This window comes from Microtus oregoni, unplaced genomic scaffold, assembly GCF_018167655.1.
Source record: "Microtus oregoni isolate MIOR12 unplaced genomic scaffold, Mior012 000050F_002, whole genome shotgun sequence".
NCBI classification, from domain to species: Eukaryota; Metazoa; Chordata; class Mammalia; order Rodentia; family Cricetidae; genus Microtus; species Microtus oregoni.
The window spans coordinates 1287955-1306288 of NW_024543226.1; the positions used below are offsets into that span (position 1 = coordinate 1287955).

General features: G+C 39.7%; 1 pseudogene; it reads right to left on the reverse strand.

Moving 5' to 3' along the window:
* Window positions 1-4985: 4985 nt before the first annotated feature.
* Window positions 4986-5427, reverse strand: LOC121436728 (annotated as a pseudogene).
* Window positions 5428-18334: the final 12907 nt, after the last annotated feature.

The following is an 18334-nucleotide window of genomic DNA, read 5'->3' on the forward strand; positions in this document are numbered from 1 at the left end:
ATTGCAGGTCCTACCCAGGCCTTCCCTCAGAGTTTAATTCCACTCTAGGAGTGAGCATGAAGTGAGAGCTTTCCAAAGGGAGGAAGTAACTCTGATTGAGACTCAGCTTGATGTCAGTTCATCACATCAGGACGCATTATTATTCCTTAACCTACAAGAAAATGACTTCTTTTTGCATAATCAAGCAACAGAACCTTAGTGGATATCTCAGAAAATGCAGTAATAAATCATAAAGCAAAGCTTCCTGGTTCTCATTTTCAACTGGCTTTTAGTCACAAGACAGCTTCCCCCACCACACAAATTATTGTATGACTGATGATTTACTGAACTGCCTCGTTTCTAGTGGCTAGCTGTCTTTTTCTTCTCTTCCTCTTTTTATATTTTTGTTTGTTTACTTTGGGTGTTTGTTTGGGGGTGTTTTGTCTTTTAAATAAAGTCTGACTATGTAACCCTGCCTGGCCTTGAACTTGCCATAACCATACTGGCTCTTTTCCCAAGTGCTGGGATTATAGTTAAGTACCACTGTTTTTCTGGGTGTTAAATCATATCTATAAATAAATGTATGATTTGTTTTCTCCTGTCTAATACTTATGCTTCTTATTATTTTCTTGTGTTTAATTGCATTAAACACTTGCTTTGAAAACCACTTGAAAATAGCACTGTTACCTTGTTTCTGGTTTTGCTGGAAATTCTTCAGCAGTGTTTCCTCATTGATGTTTCTGGCTTTTCATTTAAAACTTATTTGTCAATACTATAAAGACTTAAAAGTCAAAATCAGACAATAAATAGTGTTTGTGTTCCTTTTTGGCATTTTTCTTCCTTTAATTCTTGTTTTGACTAATCACAATAGATTTCTTGATACTATGATGTTTAGATTACTGAAGTTAATCCCAACAATTTACGGGTTTTTTCTTGAATTTTTTTCGTACAATATATTCTGATCATGCTTTCTCTTCCCCTAACATCACCCAGAGCCTCTCCACCTCCCCACTTCCCCACTCACCCAACTTCACACCTTTCTTTCTCTTTCTCTTTTTACAAAACAAACAAATAGGCAAGCAACAATAACAAAACATTTTAAAAGAGAAAGAGACACAGGAAATACACACATCATATAAATACAAAATCAGAAATTGTTATATGCAAGCAAAAATACAGTAAAAATGCCCCCCAAAAGCAATATGAGACAACAAAGTCTACAAAGGTACCATTGAGTTTATTTCGTGTTGGTCATCTATTGCTTGATGTGGGATGTCCTTCTGTACATGTGTTGCTTTTATTGGTTGATGAATAAAGCTGTTTGGGCCAATGTTAGCAGATTAAAGCCAGGTGGCAAATCCGAACAGAGATATATAGAGAGAGTAGGTAGAATCAGAGAGATGCCATGTAGCTACTGAAGGAGACAGAAGTACAGAACCTTTACTGGTAAGCCACAGCCTCATGGTGATACACAGATTAATAGAAATGGGTTAATTCAGGATGTAAGAGGTAGCTAGAACTATGCCTGCATCAATGGCCAAGCAGTGTTGTAATTAATATAGTTTCTGTGTGATTATTCAGGTCTGGGTGGAAATGCTGCATGTGGGGCCCATGGTTAGTAGACCCAGTGGAACTCCATTGGAGAAAATTAAGATTTCCTTTGCAAGCAGGTGTCAATTGCAGATATCTTCTTGGTTATGGATGGAATCCCTTGTCTACTTCCCCTCTTAGCCCTGGGATCCCATCAGACTTATACCTGTACAGGTCTTGTGCATGCTGCCACAGTGTCTGTGAGTTCATATGTGTAACAGTCCTTTTGTGTCTCAAAGGCACAGTTTCCTTGGAGTCTTCCATGGTAAGACTCCTCTTTGGATCTTACAATCTTTCTGACTCTTCTCCCACATAGCTCCCTGAGCCCCAGTGGAGAGGTGTTAATGAAGACATCCTATTTAGGACTGAATGTTCCAAAATCTCTCATTCTCTGCACATTGCCCAGTTTTGAGTCTCTGCATTAGTTCCCATCTACTACAAGAGTTAGTTTCCCTGGTGATGGATAAGCAAGCCACTGATCTATGGATATAGCAGAATGTCCCTAGGAGTCAAACTACTATGTTCCTTAACCAAATGATAATGTTTGGCTTTCCCATATGCTTATGGTCTATCCAATCTCAGGTTCTTGGCCACCTAAACAGTGTTGGGTGGGTTTCATCTCATGGATGGGGCCACAAATCCAATCAGATATTGGCTGATTACTCCAACAAAATTTAGTGCCACTATTGTACTAGCACATCGTGCAGGCAGGATGTGCTAGTACAATACTCCACTGTAGCATGGAGTATTTGAAGCTGGATTGGTATTTACCTGTGGTAGCATGCAGAATATACAAAACAGTACCCTGAACAGTACCCTGAATGCTAATCAGTAGAAATGTAGGCACCAGCTCAATTTCTCTATTTTCAGTGAGTTTGTGTAGGTGTTGTCTCCATCAGTTTGTGGAGAGAAACCAATGGCCTTGGCAATAGCCTGAGTTGTTTGAGGTTTCCATGGGGACCCCTTGGCCAACAAATCAATTAGATGCAACCAATTCCTGGCACTGGCAGCCTCATTTGGTACCTTTAGATGTCTAGTTGGAGCTTTGGCTCACTCATTATTTGATTCCATTTAGATTTTTTTCATATATGTATATATTTTTAAAACTTCTATAATAGTAAGTTTCCACACAACCCATAAAATGTTCCTCCCCATATTCTCTCCATCACCTCCTCTTGTTTCCCCATCCCTTTTTGACCCTTCCATTCTAGTCTCCCCTATCCCATCCACCTATAACTATCTATTTTATTTCCCCTTCCTAGAAGGGTGCTCCAATCCTTCCCCTAGTCCCTTACTCTATACCTAACTTCTGCTGTTATATCGATTGTAGCCTGTTTATTAAAAACTTAACAGCTAATATCCACATATAAGTAAATATACACATTATCTGTTGTTTTAAGTCTGGGTTACCTCACTCAGGATGATTTTTTTCTTGGCCCATGTATGTACATGAACATTTCATGACTTCAATTTTTAGACAGTTGAGTTATCTTTCATAGGCATCTAGGCTGTTTCCAGTTTCTGACTGTTATAAATAGAGAAGCATTTAACATGATTGAGCAAGTGTCGCTATAGTAAAATGTACAGTCCTTTGGAAATATGCCCAGAATATTATAGCTGTTTATTGCGGTAGATCTATTCCCAGCTTCCTGGAGAAACACTGATTTCCGTAGTGGTTGTACAGTGTTGCACTCCCAGCAGCAATGGGGTAATGTGCCCCCTTTTCCACATCCTCACCAGCATGAGATGTCACTTGTATTATTGATCTTAGCCATTCTGACAGATATAAGATAGAATCTTGAAGTAGTTTGATTTGCATTTCCCTGGTGGCTAAGGATGCTGAACATTCCTCTAAGTGTTTCTCAGCCATTTGAGGTTCCTCTATTGAGGATTTTCGGTTTAGATCTGTACTTAATTTTTTAATGTTTTTATTCGAAAGGTTTTTTTTTCATTTTACATACCAACCACAGTTCCCCCTCCCTCCCTTCCTCCTGTTCCCCTTCCACCTTCTCCCCACTTAACCCTACTCCATCCACTCCTCATAAAGGGTAAGGCCTCCCATTTTTAATCGGGTTGCTTGTTTTCTTTATGTCCAGATATATATATATATATATATATATATATATCCCTTTATTAGATGTGCAGTTTATAGAAATTTTTTCCTATTCTACAGCCTGATGTTTTGTCTGAATGATGGTGTCCTTTACCATACAGAAGCTTTTCAGTATCATGGGGTCTCATTCAATTTACAATTTTAAGGGTAGTATTGAATTCTATTTGGTAATATTTTGTGTCCAATGTTGAGAAGCTTATTGGGAAACCATATTTATAACTTTCATAATTACTAATTGCTTTATAAAGACAATTTGGAATCTTTATTATTTCATTACACTCTGAAATATTTTAAACAAAATAGAACTATGTGTTTAAAAACTATTTAGTTTTTAATTTGGGAAGTGGCATGATTAAAAAAAATATTTATTCTAATAATGCCATGCAGAGAGCAAAGAGTAAACAAAAAAACAATTTGAAATTTATTGTGGTATTAGTGGGATGATTAGGATCTGATATAAGGAGGAAGCTATAGGAATGCTGGGTCAGAGGGAGTGATTATAGAAAGGAAAGACACTTCAATAAAAGCAGAGAGAGAATTTGGTAGCCAATAGGGTTTCCAAATATCACAGGGATACTACATATTGCATGAGACATACTTATACTAAAAAGTAGTGTTTACCTGAAATTCAAATTTAAATCTGTGTCTTGAATCTTTACTTGCTAAATCTGGCAGCCATAACTGAGTGATAAAGGAAAGATTCCATAACTCCCTACAGAGTGCTTAGGACAACTCTAGTGAGTGTGTAGCTGAAAAAGTGTATCACTTTGAATAATGAAGAAAAACATCAGTGGTGGAAGAATCTTTACCATTCATGAATGATCTTTTTGGTAAAGTTAGAAGATTGTCTTTTTTGTATGATGGGGACAATAGTAAGACCTTCTGTGAGAACACTGAGCTTTCTTAAAAACAGAGAAATGTACCTTCTTTTGCGTCTTTCTCCTATTGTGATCATTGAGGTAACACATAGATGGTAGTAGAGTAACGTGCAAAATTATTTGGAGAACTTGAAAATTTTTTCTAAGTGTTATGGACAATACCAAAGAAAAATGTCTTTATATAATCCATGCTTTTTAGAATGCTAAGAATTTAAGGTATATTTTTGAGTCACAGGTCATGTTAGTAGTTGATTAACTTTTTAAAATAATTCACTTAGGGCTGAAAGGAGAAAATATAAAATCCTTGATATGGTACAACAGTAGAATTCTAAAGGAAAAATATGTGTTGGTAAAAGAAAGTTTATGCTTCTAAATAGCATCATCTATCAAGAAAGTTAGAAATATTTACATATAACTTCTTTTTTTATTTTCAGGTTTATTGAAAATAACAGAACAGACTCAAACGGTTCCAGGCGGTGTTTTGAAATTCATCCCCACTGTAGGCTGAGTGACCTGCAGGTTGGAGAGACTGCCGAAGTCCAGAAGCTTCAGCATCTCCTTGGTGTCAGGATCTACCTCAATGATCTCCTGATCCAGGGCTGAGACCTCAGGGACGTAATTATCCCTCCTGTCTCACTCTTCCTCCTGCAGTTTGATAGAGATACCCCTGACAGGGCCTCTCTGAATCCTCTTCATCAGATGCGTGACATAGCCGGCTATCTTGTTGCCGAGTTTCTTGCTGGGGATGATAGCGATCTCCTCGCACACGCGCTTGTTCGTGTGGAAGTCATTGCCTAGGCGCGTGTAGTACTTCTTGATGATGACCCGGGCCGCCTTCTTCACGGTCTTGATGCGGACGCGGCCCATGTCGACGGGTCCAGGTCTACATATAACTTCTAATGATCTTTAATTTCTTTGAATGTCTTTGTTCCTTCTATCCAATACATAAATATAGGGAATTCCATTATTCAATCCTAGTATGATGAATATTTAGTGATAATTTTATACTTAATTGAGTCATTTCAAGCTTTCGATCTCAATTTCCATGTTCTTTCTATCAAAATCTCAAGATTTTATTAAAAAGGTAACAATGGTCTTTTGAATCTTCGAAGATGTGACAGTCACCTGCTGTGTACAGAATCCACTGGCTAACAACAATGCAAAGCCAGATGTTCCCAGCTTTTGGTGTGAAGAAGAAGGTAAATCACAGACCCATCATCTGGTTGGTGACTAGTCCTTTTCATCTAGCAGACCCCGCCACAGCTCAGAGCCCAGAGAAATTGCCTCTCTGACACTCTGACTGATCTCCAAAGAAGGACATAGCTATTAATTTCCATTGGCTCATAGGCATGAAGGATGTTGGAGAAAACTAATGGCCCTGTAAGCATTCTGCACCTAGAAAGGAGAAAACCATGCCAATCCTATTATGTAAGATGAAGTGTCATTGGGTTGTTTTCTGAATATGCTATCTGAAGCAGCAGATACTTAAAAAACAAACTCAACCACTGAAAGAATATCCCAACTGGCCTTACTGGGGTATCACAAATTTGCAGCTATGTCCTTGCATTTTTAAAGAATAGAAAAAAGGTATCTGTCCTGTTTCACTGGAACCATGCTGACAGTGAAAATGGGACAACATGGCATTGAAGTAAAGAGGCAACTTAGTTCTTTAGTAAGCTTGAGAACTTTCCTTCAAAGGAGCTACCTTTGAAAGAGGTCATATACTTCTTTAGCCATTTCTTTAAAGAAATATTAGGAATCGCTTTCAGAAATGATTCCAAAGTCATATAGGAAAAAAAAACCCTGTCATAGTTGTACAGATAAATACTGTGGGATACCTATGCACTTTTGAACATGAATCTTCTATTTTAGGGATTATTACAATAATCTTCATATTAACTAGGCAAAAGCTTTTAGAAAGTTGCTTAGGGGATGCCCAGACTTCTACCAACTTACCTCTTAATCTCTACAAACAAAATTTGCATAGAACCCCATTGGAAAGTCACTATTACATTATGACAGTTACACTTGTATTAACAATATTACCAATGCCAGGCACAGTTGAGCAAACCTTTAGCCATAGCACTCAGGAAACAGAGGCACACGGATATCTGATTTACATAGCAAGTTCCAGACCAGACCATCATAGTGAGACCCTGTCTCTAAAAACCAAAACTCAAACAAAAAATAACTATAATAATAATTGGAAAATACTACCAAAAAGTAAAGCCCACAGACAGATACTCAAGATTTTCACAGACTTAAGTATGTGAACATTATTTTTTTTCTTTGTAGTATCTAGTGGGCAAGTCAGGCATGGTAGTATTTGCTTGTAACCCCAGCACTTGGGAGGCTAAGGGAAAAACACTGAGGCCTGCTGGGGTTATATAAGGAGATTCTGTTCCAGAAAGAGAAGAGTAGATAGGAGAGGAAAGGAAATCCCAGTGAACAAGAAATCAGCAATGTTTAAAACCTAATTCAACCTGATTTCTATTTCAAACCTACCACTTACACGAGATAACATAAAAAGAGTTGCTCATGTGTACTGTAGGTCCCTTCCCTTTAGTAGTATTGTACTTAGACACCAGGGCAAGGAACTGGGGGAAAAACAGACTTGAACTGTAAAAGAACGTCTAGTCCTACAGTCAAGACCACTGGTGCTTGGCGATGCTGCTAATCTCTCCTGTCTTGGGTCCCTTCTAACTCTAATACCTCTCTCAACTGCTGCTTGTCCAGTCCAAGGCACAGGAGTCTTGAAGGTTGTCCAGGGCATCCTCATCCTGGACACAACATGTATCCATTTCTTCCCTGGGCTCTGAATTCTCCTCATATCCTCTCCTTCTTGATCCTCTCCTCTTAGAAAATAAATGGAGTTGTCTTTAATGAAAAAGAAAAGAGAGAAATAAAAAGGAAAGGCTATGACCACTCCTGGGTATGAGGGAGGAGGAAGTTTATTGTAGAGCTGTAAAACACAGCCAGAAGCAGGGTTATCTGGTAGAGTCCAGTGTGAACATGACCAGACTGAGCAGGGCCACGTGGGGAGAGGGGAAGGAAGAAAGGAGAGGGGGAAACAGGTGCAGCTGCCAGGAGGCAAAAGATACTGGAGAGGATAACCAAAATGTCTGGATTGTATAAGGAAGAGCCTCTGGGGGAAGGGCAGCCCAACCCCTGGGCTGCAGAAGTTTAGTGTAGAGGGCTGGGTATGCCAGCCATACCCAGTAACAGGTAGGGACTGAAGAATGCTGGGAGAACCTGGCCGCCAGGTCCACTTTGATGTGTTAAATAGGCACTTCAGTCTTTGTCCAGGTTTGAAACTTAACAGTTTATTTAAGCTTTTTGCTTTCTTTTCTGGAATTGAACTGGGAACTTTACACGTGGTAGGCAAGTGCTACTAACTTCCTCACCCCCTCTTTGCTGCTTCCTTTGCTTCAGTAGCTCCTAGAATAATAGTCTCAGGTATTTATAGAAAGACGAAAGCCAGGCACCCGCTACTACAACCTCTCATTGAGATACATACATCTGTTTCAATGACAAAGGGGAAAGAGAGTAAGATACCTAGGAAAACAGCAAGAATAAAGATAAAGATACATAACTGTACCTTTATTTTTTTTAGCAGAAGCAACGCAGCATTTAATAAGCTAGGACAGCCCTCACGTCATGCCCATGCAATTCTTGGCTCTGCCGTCATAAGGCGGGGGGGATTTTTCATGTGGGAAATCTCGGGTGCTCTTTTTTCCAAGCACCACGGCAATAGAAAGATAACTAGGCCTAGTAGAGAGGTAGCAGAGTGGGAATGAGAACCAGCTGAGCCCCAAACTCATGAATGTGTAAATGAAGGCCCTGAGCACCCTATCAAGGGAATTTCTTCCAGTGGCAGCAACAGCAGCAGCAGCAGCAAAAGCAAAATCAAGGATTCCCCTGGTGCAGCAGAGAAAACCAGTGATTCAGGTCTGAGTGAGCAGCAAAAGGATGTAAGTAAGTTAAAATGATGAATTCAGGAATTGAAGGTGCTATTCAGAGAGACATTATCCACAGATCCAGACCGAGAGGAGATTAAGGCAATATAGGGAATGCCTTCCTGCCAGAGTCTACACTTAGTTTAGTGGAGAAAACACCAGATAGAAGAAAGTGCTGCGATTTAAGAAAGCAATAGGTTAAGTATGACACATACTTAAGAGCTGCTGTGGCTATGAGGACATTTTAGAAAACATGAGTTAAGGAAGACTTTTGGCAAGCAAATTCTTTTCACTACGGGCTTATCATCCTTCCACGCTACTAGTATAAGGTCAGCTCTCAAACCAAGCTGCCTCAGAGAAGGCTTATCATAAGTACTCTTTTAGGCCTGACTTTCTCAGTTCCACTATCAGGAATTCTACAAGCACTGTTGTCCAGTTGGGGAGGGCGGAGGCGTGAACAGGATATTGCCTGGAGACATCACGTATTTAATCATTTCTAAAGCCTTCACATTTTTGTATTCCGAAGCTCACAATAAGTCTTCTTGTACAGTAAATAGTTACCGCCTGATTTCATATAGAGCCTGTAAGCCACAACAGTATGACTTTTGGATTCCTTTGTCATATCTGAGTTAACAGATACTTTCTGCATAATTACTGCATACCAACTGTACTTGCATGAGACTGTACAAAGGACACTGTTCCAAATGTTTTCCCTACATTGTCTCAGGTAATCCTCACAAAACCCCACTGAGGTAGAAATGGCCGTAATCAACAACTATTTCACTGAATTAAAAAAGAAAAGAAAACTACCTGACATGCCACAGCTGGGATTTGAAAGGCAGACTGGCCGGCAGGAAGTCCTGCTACAGCATCTGCACACTGAGCCACTTCCTGTTTGCTGCCATTGGGTGCTTAACTAATAGAAGAGCTGTAACTAACACAAAAGCCTGGGGCATGTTTGTGTAACAGCAATGTTCTAACTCCTGTAGCAGGGAAGCAAAGGAACAAAGAAATGTCTCCAGCAGATGGCTGGCTTTTCAAAGCTGTCTGGCTTCAAATGCTAGCTAATAGGGGGGAAGCAAAGTTAGACAAGACTTCTTCTTCCAAATTCGTGCCCAAAACATTTCACAGTGGTGGTCCACCTCAAATAATAAATCAGCAGCTGCTGAGACTATATTGTTTTACCAAGAAGTTCAAAAGTTAATCAGAACCCTTTTAAAAACAGTATTTTATTAACTCTGAGACTTCTGTGTCATGTGCTTTGGATACATTCCCCTTCCGATCCCAGCTCCTCCTGTAACCACCCCTTTCACCCTCGCTTTGTAACCAACCCAACATGGAGTTTTCTTTTTCTTTTTTCTCCTTTTAATCCAATTTGTGTTGCTTAAGAACCCTTGGGCGTGGGGCCTGCCCTGGGGTATGGTCAGCCCGACAAGATTAAAGAAAACTCACCTTCACTGTCTCCTGGCAGCTATCAAATGCTAAAAAAAGCCCCTCAGCTAGTGGTGGGATTTTGTGCCTACCCAGCCCCGCCCCCATCCCCATGATGGCATTTGAGCTGACCGGAGCTTGTGCATGCTGTCGCAATTGCTGTGCAATTCCCCTGTTGTGTCTGGAGAACAGTTTCCTTGATGTCATCACCTCTAGATCTTACAATCTTTGGGGCCTCCACTTCCATGAACACCCCTGAACCTTAGAGGGGAGAGGTGCGATGTGTTTAAGTTAGTTTCACCACCAGATGCTGGAAGACCTCGGAAGAACTAGTTTCACCAGATGTCATAGACCTCTGAAAAACTAGCTGAGTCAGTCTGTTCCTGGGCAAGGTCCTCGGAATGGGGAGAGGGAAGGCGGCAGTGCGTGGAGTAAGTGGTAATTACCCAGGACTTCACACAAGGTAACCATGGATTTTTGGAAAACCAAACCTTACTTTGGAAATTCTTTAGCGTTTCCGTGGAAAGGCATGGAGTGCTCGAGTAAGTAAATGAAAACACGGGTAACTTCGGCAAAAAGCTGCAACCAAAGAAAGGATAGAATAGATAAGAGAAATGAGAGCAAGGAGAGGAAGAGGAGAAAGTGAATTTTAAAACTACAAACGTATGTGCTGCTGAGTTGTACCTCCAGGATACCTTTCAGAGTTCAAAACAATAGCAAAGCAGAATTTAGAAAGTCAGCATTTTTAAAAAGAATGACCTCCCAAAATGGAATTCGAATACACTTTTGCATTAGGAATAAAGTTAGGCAAAAGCCTGAGGCTTCCTGCAACAAGTTTACATTCCTGGGTCTACTTAGTTGCAGCTCTCCTTCTTGTCTGAAGTTTCTGAGTTTTAGGGCAATTGCCTTCTCTGCACTCCCTATTGTTTGCTATAGGCGAGCCTTCTCTGAGTAGCCGAGAAGAAAGGGCTCACTGAACACCTGAGCCCTATGGCCTCCCATCGGGAACAGCCTATAGGAATAGCCAGGTTTGCCTTTCCCTATAGGCCATCTCACAAAACATGAAATTATGGGTATGATCTCCTCATTAGCCCTCAGAAAGGTGCCACACTGGAAGCTCCAACAATCAAAATAGGCTAAATTTAGGAGTGGCTATAAAATCACAAGAAAGCACACAATTTTAAAGACACGGTGTTAAAAAAAAATAAGTCAAAGAAGAAATTTCCATGCTAGCATAAATAAAAATCATTAAAAATGAATATAGGCTAAGTCACACTAATTTATACAGAAAATCACATATTTTTATTTTATTTTTTATTTTTTCTTTGGTTTTTCGAGACAGGGTTTCTCTGTAGCTTTGGAGCCTGTCCTGGAACTAGCTCTTGTAGACCAGGCTGGCCTCGAACTCCCAGAGATCCGCCTGCCTCTGCCTCCCGAGTGCTGGGATTAAAGGCGTGCACCACCACCGCCCGGCAGAAAATCACATATATTGATTCTGCCAAATCTTCAAAGAATAATTACTACTAACTCTAGAAAACAATAGAAGAAAAAACACATTGCTATAGCATATCTTGCATGAAGAACACCATTACGGATCAAAGAGTCGGTGGCTGGCTTGGTGTTTAGGCTTCTCTTTAGGGAGCATGCAGAGTACCTTTTTGTATGAAGGACAATAGTGGTGAATGCTCTATTTAGGTACCAGCTCAAATTCTCCATAGTCAATAATTTTTGTAGATGCCGTCTTCAGCAACGGGGCTTTGCTGTCAGTTTGTGGAGAGCAACCAACAGTCTTGGCAATAGTCTGAGTTCTTCGGGGATTCCAACGGAGCCCCTTTGACCAACAACTTAATTGGATATAATCCAATGTGGGCATTAGAAGCTTAGTTTGCTGACAAGATACGGCCAACTGGGACTCTGTCTCCCCCATTATTTGGCAATTTTATTTAGAGTGCCTTCATATATGTATATATTTTAGGAAGTTTCTACTGCATTAAGTTTTCATAGTGCCCCTCAAATGCACTTTAATTTCAACTGTCCCTCATTTATTCCCTCTCACAAGCCACTCTCCCCTCCCCAGCTCTCCCCTCCCACTTGGTCCTCCTATTCTAGTGCCCATATCTATCCCTAGATATCTATTCTATTTCTGTTTCCTAATAAAATCCACCTGCTCCTTCTAGTCATTTATTCTATACCTACCCTCTGGGGTTCTATGGATTGGATCTTGGTTGTCATTAACTTCACAGCTAATATCCAAATATAAGTGAATACATACCTGAATATGGAGAGATATGGCGCTTAATAAAAGGAATCCCACACTAACTCAGAACTAAGAAATATATAAGTATTTATTAATAGATAAAACTTACAAATCAGAATTCTCTGCGTGAACATGGATAAAGATGAGATCCAAACAAACCGAAGGAGCAAAACAGGGGTCCAGGGGGAAAGGCAGAGAGGAAGAGGGCCGGACGCACTTCGGCATCCAGGTAAATGGTCTATGAGGCCACGCCCCAGTAGGCGGGTAGTTGTTAGCTATACACCTTCCAGCAGCACATCATATCCATTTTTCTGAGCCTGGGATACCACACTGAAGATATTTTTTTTTTTAGTTCCATCCACTTGCCTGCAATTTCCATGATGCCACATTTTTAAACAACTGAGTAATATTTCATTGTGTAAATGTATCACATTTTCTTTATCCATTCTTCTGTTAAGGGACATCTAGGCTGTTTCCAGTCTCTGGGTATTATGAATAGAGCAGCAATAACCATGGTTGAGCAAGTGTCTCTGTGGTAGGATGAAGCATCGTTTGAGTAGATGCCCAAGAGTGGTATAGCTGCAATCTTGAGGTAGATCAATTCTCAACTTCCTGAGGAAGTGCCACATTGATTTCCATAGTGTCAGTATAGATTTGCTCTCCCACCATCAATGTATGAGTATTCCTCTTACTCCACATACTCAGGAGCATAAGCTGTCATTGGTTGGTTGATCTTAGCCATTCTGACAGGTTTGAGATGAAACACCAAAGTAGTTTTGATTGCATTTCACTGATGACTAAGGATGTTGAACGTTTTAGCCATTTGAGTTTCCTCTATTAGGAATTTTCTGCTTAGAAAAAAAAACTTTTCAGAATTGGGTTATTCGTCCTCTTGATATCTAGTGTTTTGAGTTCTTTATATATTTTAGATATTAGCCTCCTGTCAGATGTGGAGTTGGTAAAAATCTTTTCCCATTATGTAGGCTGGTGCTTTGGCTGAATGACAGTGTCTTTTGCCGTACAGGAGTTTCTCAGTTTCATGGGGTCCCATTTATTAATTGTTGATCTTAGTGTCTGTGCTAATAATGGTGTTCTGTTTAGGAAGTTTTTTCCTGTGGCAATGAGTTCAAGGCTATTCCCCCACTTTCTCTTCATTCGGGTTCAGTGTATCTGGTTCTATGTTGAGGTCTTTGATCCATTTGGAGTTGAGATTTGTGCATGGATATATTAGGACTCTTTTATATTGATGGTTCTCAACCTGTGGGTCATGACACCTTTGCGGTCAAATGACACCTTTCACAAGTGTCCCATTTCAGATAGCCTGCATATTAGACATTTTCATTACAATTCATAACCGTAGCTCAATTGCAGTTATGAAGCAGCAACAAAATAATTTTATAGGTGGGGGGTCACCACAACTGTATAAAAGGATCACAGCATTAGGAAGGCTAAGAGTTCTACATGCATCCATCTGGTTAGAACAGTACCTTTTGTTGAAGATGTTGCCTTTTTTCTCAGTTTATATTTCTTACTTCTTTATCAAAAATAAGATGCTCACGGGTAGGTGAATTTATATCTAGGACTTCAATTCAATTACAGAGATTAACATTTCTGGTATTTAAAAATTACATTTAATTCTTTAAAATTTGTACAAATACACTGAGAAATGTATTTCAAAGAATATATTGCTATGGATGTAGATGATCAGTAGACCACTTGCTTAATATATATAGGCCCTAGATTAAATCTCCAGCATCACAAAACCTAAGAGAACATGCTAAGAAAGAAAAAGAAAAAATGCAAACTTCTTATTACTTTACATAGTATTTTTATCACAGCTGGACAGGGAATTATGAAGGAGGGGTTAAGTGGAGCGAGAGATGGGAGAGTAGGGCAGCGGAGGGCATTGGGGAAGGGATAGCTAACACTTTTTGTCAGAAAACGCCATATAGAAACCTATTTTTTGATAAGCTTCATATATATATAATTTATATTTAAATATAAAATTTATGCATATATTATATATATAATTGGAGTCATCATACAGTAGGGATTATCATTATGCCAGAAGACTCAGGTTGACAAAGTAACTCATGCCTGGTGTGGGATTTCTCCCCCCAAGGAGCTGTAAGAGGTGTCCTGGCTACCTCCAAAACAATATACATGCTATTATTATTGCTACGGGTTATCCACAAAACTTGATGTTAAGATGTTATTAATGAAGATACACTATACATTTTGGTCACAGGACATAAAGAAATTAAGTTGGTACTGACCAGAAACTTATCCATTGCCTAGTTTTCATATATGGATGATGCTATGCTGGTTACTTGTGACGGGGTGAGGGTTGGGGAGTGGAAGTGGTGGGGGTGACTCATCTAAATCTTACCCATCTCTGTACTGCAATAAGAACTAGCATAACAGGATGTGCCAGCCCATGAAGCATCAGTGTTGTTGGGAGGTAACTAACTGCTTTCTGATTAGATTTAAGACCTGATCCACTTGAGGAAATGCATGTCGGCTACTGTAAATCTGGTCAAAAATCCATGATTAAGGACATCATAAGCCCCAGGGGAGAACCTACTACTATTATTCTGCTAAGTGGCCATAGTGTCCAACTGTCCCCTAACTTTATATTTCTCTACCTGGATTAGAACAGCTCTCAGACCTCACCAAGTCCATGACAGGGCCATCACACTTATGAACTCATAGACCTCACAAAATCTGCACATTTTCAAGTCATCAATAGTCTAGCATGAAGTGAGAAGGGGTTCATGAGTCCGCATTCCCAACTCAAGGGCTATGAGTAGTTAACGGCTTATGGAAGTGAGACCATCAGTTTCTTTAAGGGTGTAACTGCTGGTAAGTCAGCCATGCTCCAGTGGGTGGCCCCACAACCAGGAATATATGGACAGCACAGATTGGAATTGACGGGTTATTATATTTAGAAAAAAAAAGGGGCACAAAGTTGGGATGGGAAGGCGATGAGAATTGATCTGGACTTAGGGAGAAGGACTGGAATAAATAGGATCAAAATGTATTATATGGAATTCCAAAAATTATTTTATTTTATTTTTATTTTTTTTATTCATTGGTGTTTTGTCTGCATGTAAGTCTGTGTGAGGTTGTCAGAAACCCTGGAACTGGAGTTACAAACAGGTGTGACCTTCCATGTGAGGGATGGGAATTGAACCCCGGTCCTTTGGAAGAGTAGCCAGTGCCCTTAACTGCTGGGCTATTTCTCCAGCACCCCAAAAATTAATTTTTAAAACACAGTATATATCATAAATGTAACTACATTTTTTTTACATTTTTAATTTTAAAATATATTTTATTTATTCTTTGAAAATTTTGAGCATTTACAGAAAGTCTTGGTCATATGCACCCCTCAATTTTCCCTCCAGCTTTTTCTGGGACCACCCCAATGCGTCCCATCCCCAACTTTATGTCTTCCTTCTATTACTTGTATTTTTTTAGCCCACTGAGTCGAATTAGTGCTGCCCTCATGCACGTGTGCATGTGGTCATCTATTTGGGCGTGGGCAATGGCTAGTGGCCACCACCCCCCAAATGATTCTCCCTCCCCCAGCAACAGTCAACTGCCAATAGCTCCCTGAGCAGAGTCTGAGCCTCGTGAGCTCTTCTACCATCCATGCAGGAATTTGTAGCTGTTTTGAACTTGTACATGTTACCACAGCTGCCGTGAGCTCATGGAAGCAACAGCCATGCCACATCCAGAAAACAGGACTTTACAGCATTCCTCTCATCCTCCAATTCCTATATTCTTTCTGCCTGCTCCTCTGCCATGTTCTCTGAGCCTCATAGGAGGCTGATATGTTGAGAAATCTCAGTCATTTATTCTCCACACCTTGAACAATTATGAGCTTCTGCATTAACCACTATCCAAGGCAATATGAAGCCTCTCTGACCAAAACTGAGAGCAGCATAAACCCATAGATATAAAAAAATGAATATTTCTAAGACAGTTTGACAACATGACTATTTAGCAAAATAATAATATTAGATTACCCTTAGGGCCTATAACTTCCCCTAACAATGATTTTTGGTCATGTTTACAGCACTAGCTATGAATTTCCTGTTTTGAGTAAGCCTCAAATCCAATCAAGAAAGTGATTGTCCTCACTTAGTTTGGCCACAGTTGCATCATGGGCTATGTCTTACCTGGCAGAACAGTAGTACTGCATTCAGAATTCAGTCCTAGGTAAGACCTTTATAATCTTTTCTACCCCAGTGGCCTATATTGTACCTTCCAGCACTCTGAAAGCCAGACAGCAAGGAGAGTGGTTTCTGGTCAGTTCAAAATTGATTTCTCTATGTCCTGCAGCCAAGGTATGTGGTGCGCTCAGCAATAGGGTCTTACCAATTAGCTACTGAAGCCGACTCTGAGCTATTGCTTGTGTTGTTATAAGCTTGTGTTGTTTGGGGTGCTCACTGAACCTCACTGGCCGATAACTCATATGGAAGTAACCTGTGTCTGCATTAAGATTTTCATCTACTAACTTATTTTCTTCTGGAAGAAACATTTGTTCATCCACGTGGGGTACGTCTGTTCAAACTCCTTTTTGCTTAAAATTATATTTTTATTAGCTTACAAATCAGTCTGTTTTCATAAAATGTCACTATACATCCATAGGATTGATTAAACATCCCCTATACCTTTCTTCTCTCTCACCTCCTGCCCCCAATACTTAAATCAAGTATATCATCAAGCGATCTATGAAATGTTAAGGAAACTGAAACTTTGCACCTACCGTGGAATGTCTTAGGGCTTGAGAACATGTGTATTTAATCATATAATCTGGATTTGAGTCTAAGCCCTCTTTGTAATAATTACCCAGCACAAATCCCCTCCAGTTTCATTTCTTCTTTGGTAAAACCAGAATAATAGTGGTTCCTATCTCATGGACCTGTGGTAAACATTAAATTATACAGTCAGAGCTCATCAAACAATTTTTGTCAGATATTAAAGGAAATTAATTATATTAAAGATTTTTTAAATAAAATAGACTACCAGGTAATATCAAAAAGACAGAGTCAAAGATAAGGATATTTACCATATCGTTGTATTTTATTTTCATGTTAAATTGAATAAAGACCCATGGTTTGGTGACTAACCAGAGGTAGGTATTAAAGACCAAAAGATGGTGTTGAGGGTGCACACAGTCTTTTTTCCTTGTGGAGCACCCTTCTGTCTTCTTCAGAAATTCCCAGACAGTTGCTCAGTTTCAGAATAGTTCACTTTAGAAAAGCTGCCTATTTAGGAGTTGTCTGAAGTTGTTCTAAATTTGGAAGGCCTTGCAAGGCTCTAATGTGATGAGGAACAGAAGAGAGACAATTAGCTTCAACATGAAAAGATGTTTGCCCAATTACCCATTGTGATGAATAGATTTTACATGCATAGGAAGGCCTCTCCTTGTTCTACTAATAGCAGAGAGTTTATCATTTTGATGTGTTGGGAAGAAAGGCTCTCCACAGACACAAATTTTCCAGGTTGTCTTCTCCTTTATCACCCTAAGTTTACAGTGATGGGTGATTTGTGGCAGAAGTTTAAAGAAAGTATGACCAGAGGTTCAATATTTGTTGACTCAGTGACAAAGTAGCTTCAATATTATGTGTTTATGGTGTTCCTTCCAAGAACTACATTATTGCCCTAACATTCAGAACTACCCCCCAGGGCGTTAGCTACCAGCTCTGCCTTGGGCAGAAAAGGTACTGAGAGTTTCCATAGGACTCTTATTCGCTGGGTGATTTATCCGATATTTTCTCTTTCCTACTTAAAAAAAAAAAAAACTGTGATTTATTTCTTCTAAGATGTTTCTGCAGAATTCATCAAAAACTATTCAAGCACCACTTTAGTAACTGTGATTACCTCCTTTATGGCTTCACCTCAAATTGTGATTTGGGCAGATAATTCTCAGGACACTTAAGAAGAGAGGTCATGCGAGGAGCCACTTTTCAGTCCCCTCTCTCATTACACGTAGGTGGTAGGGCACTTTCAGAAGCTGTTTACGTGATTTTCAATAGAGAATGATTTATCCATCTTTGGTAAGAAGACTAGATTAATTCCTTTAAAATATTCTGCAAGAACTTCCTCACTCTGTGACTAAGCA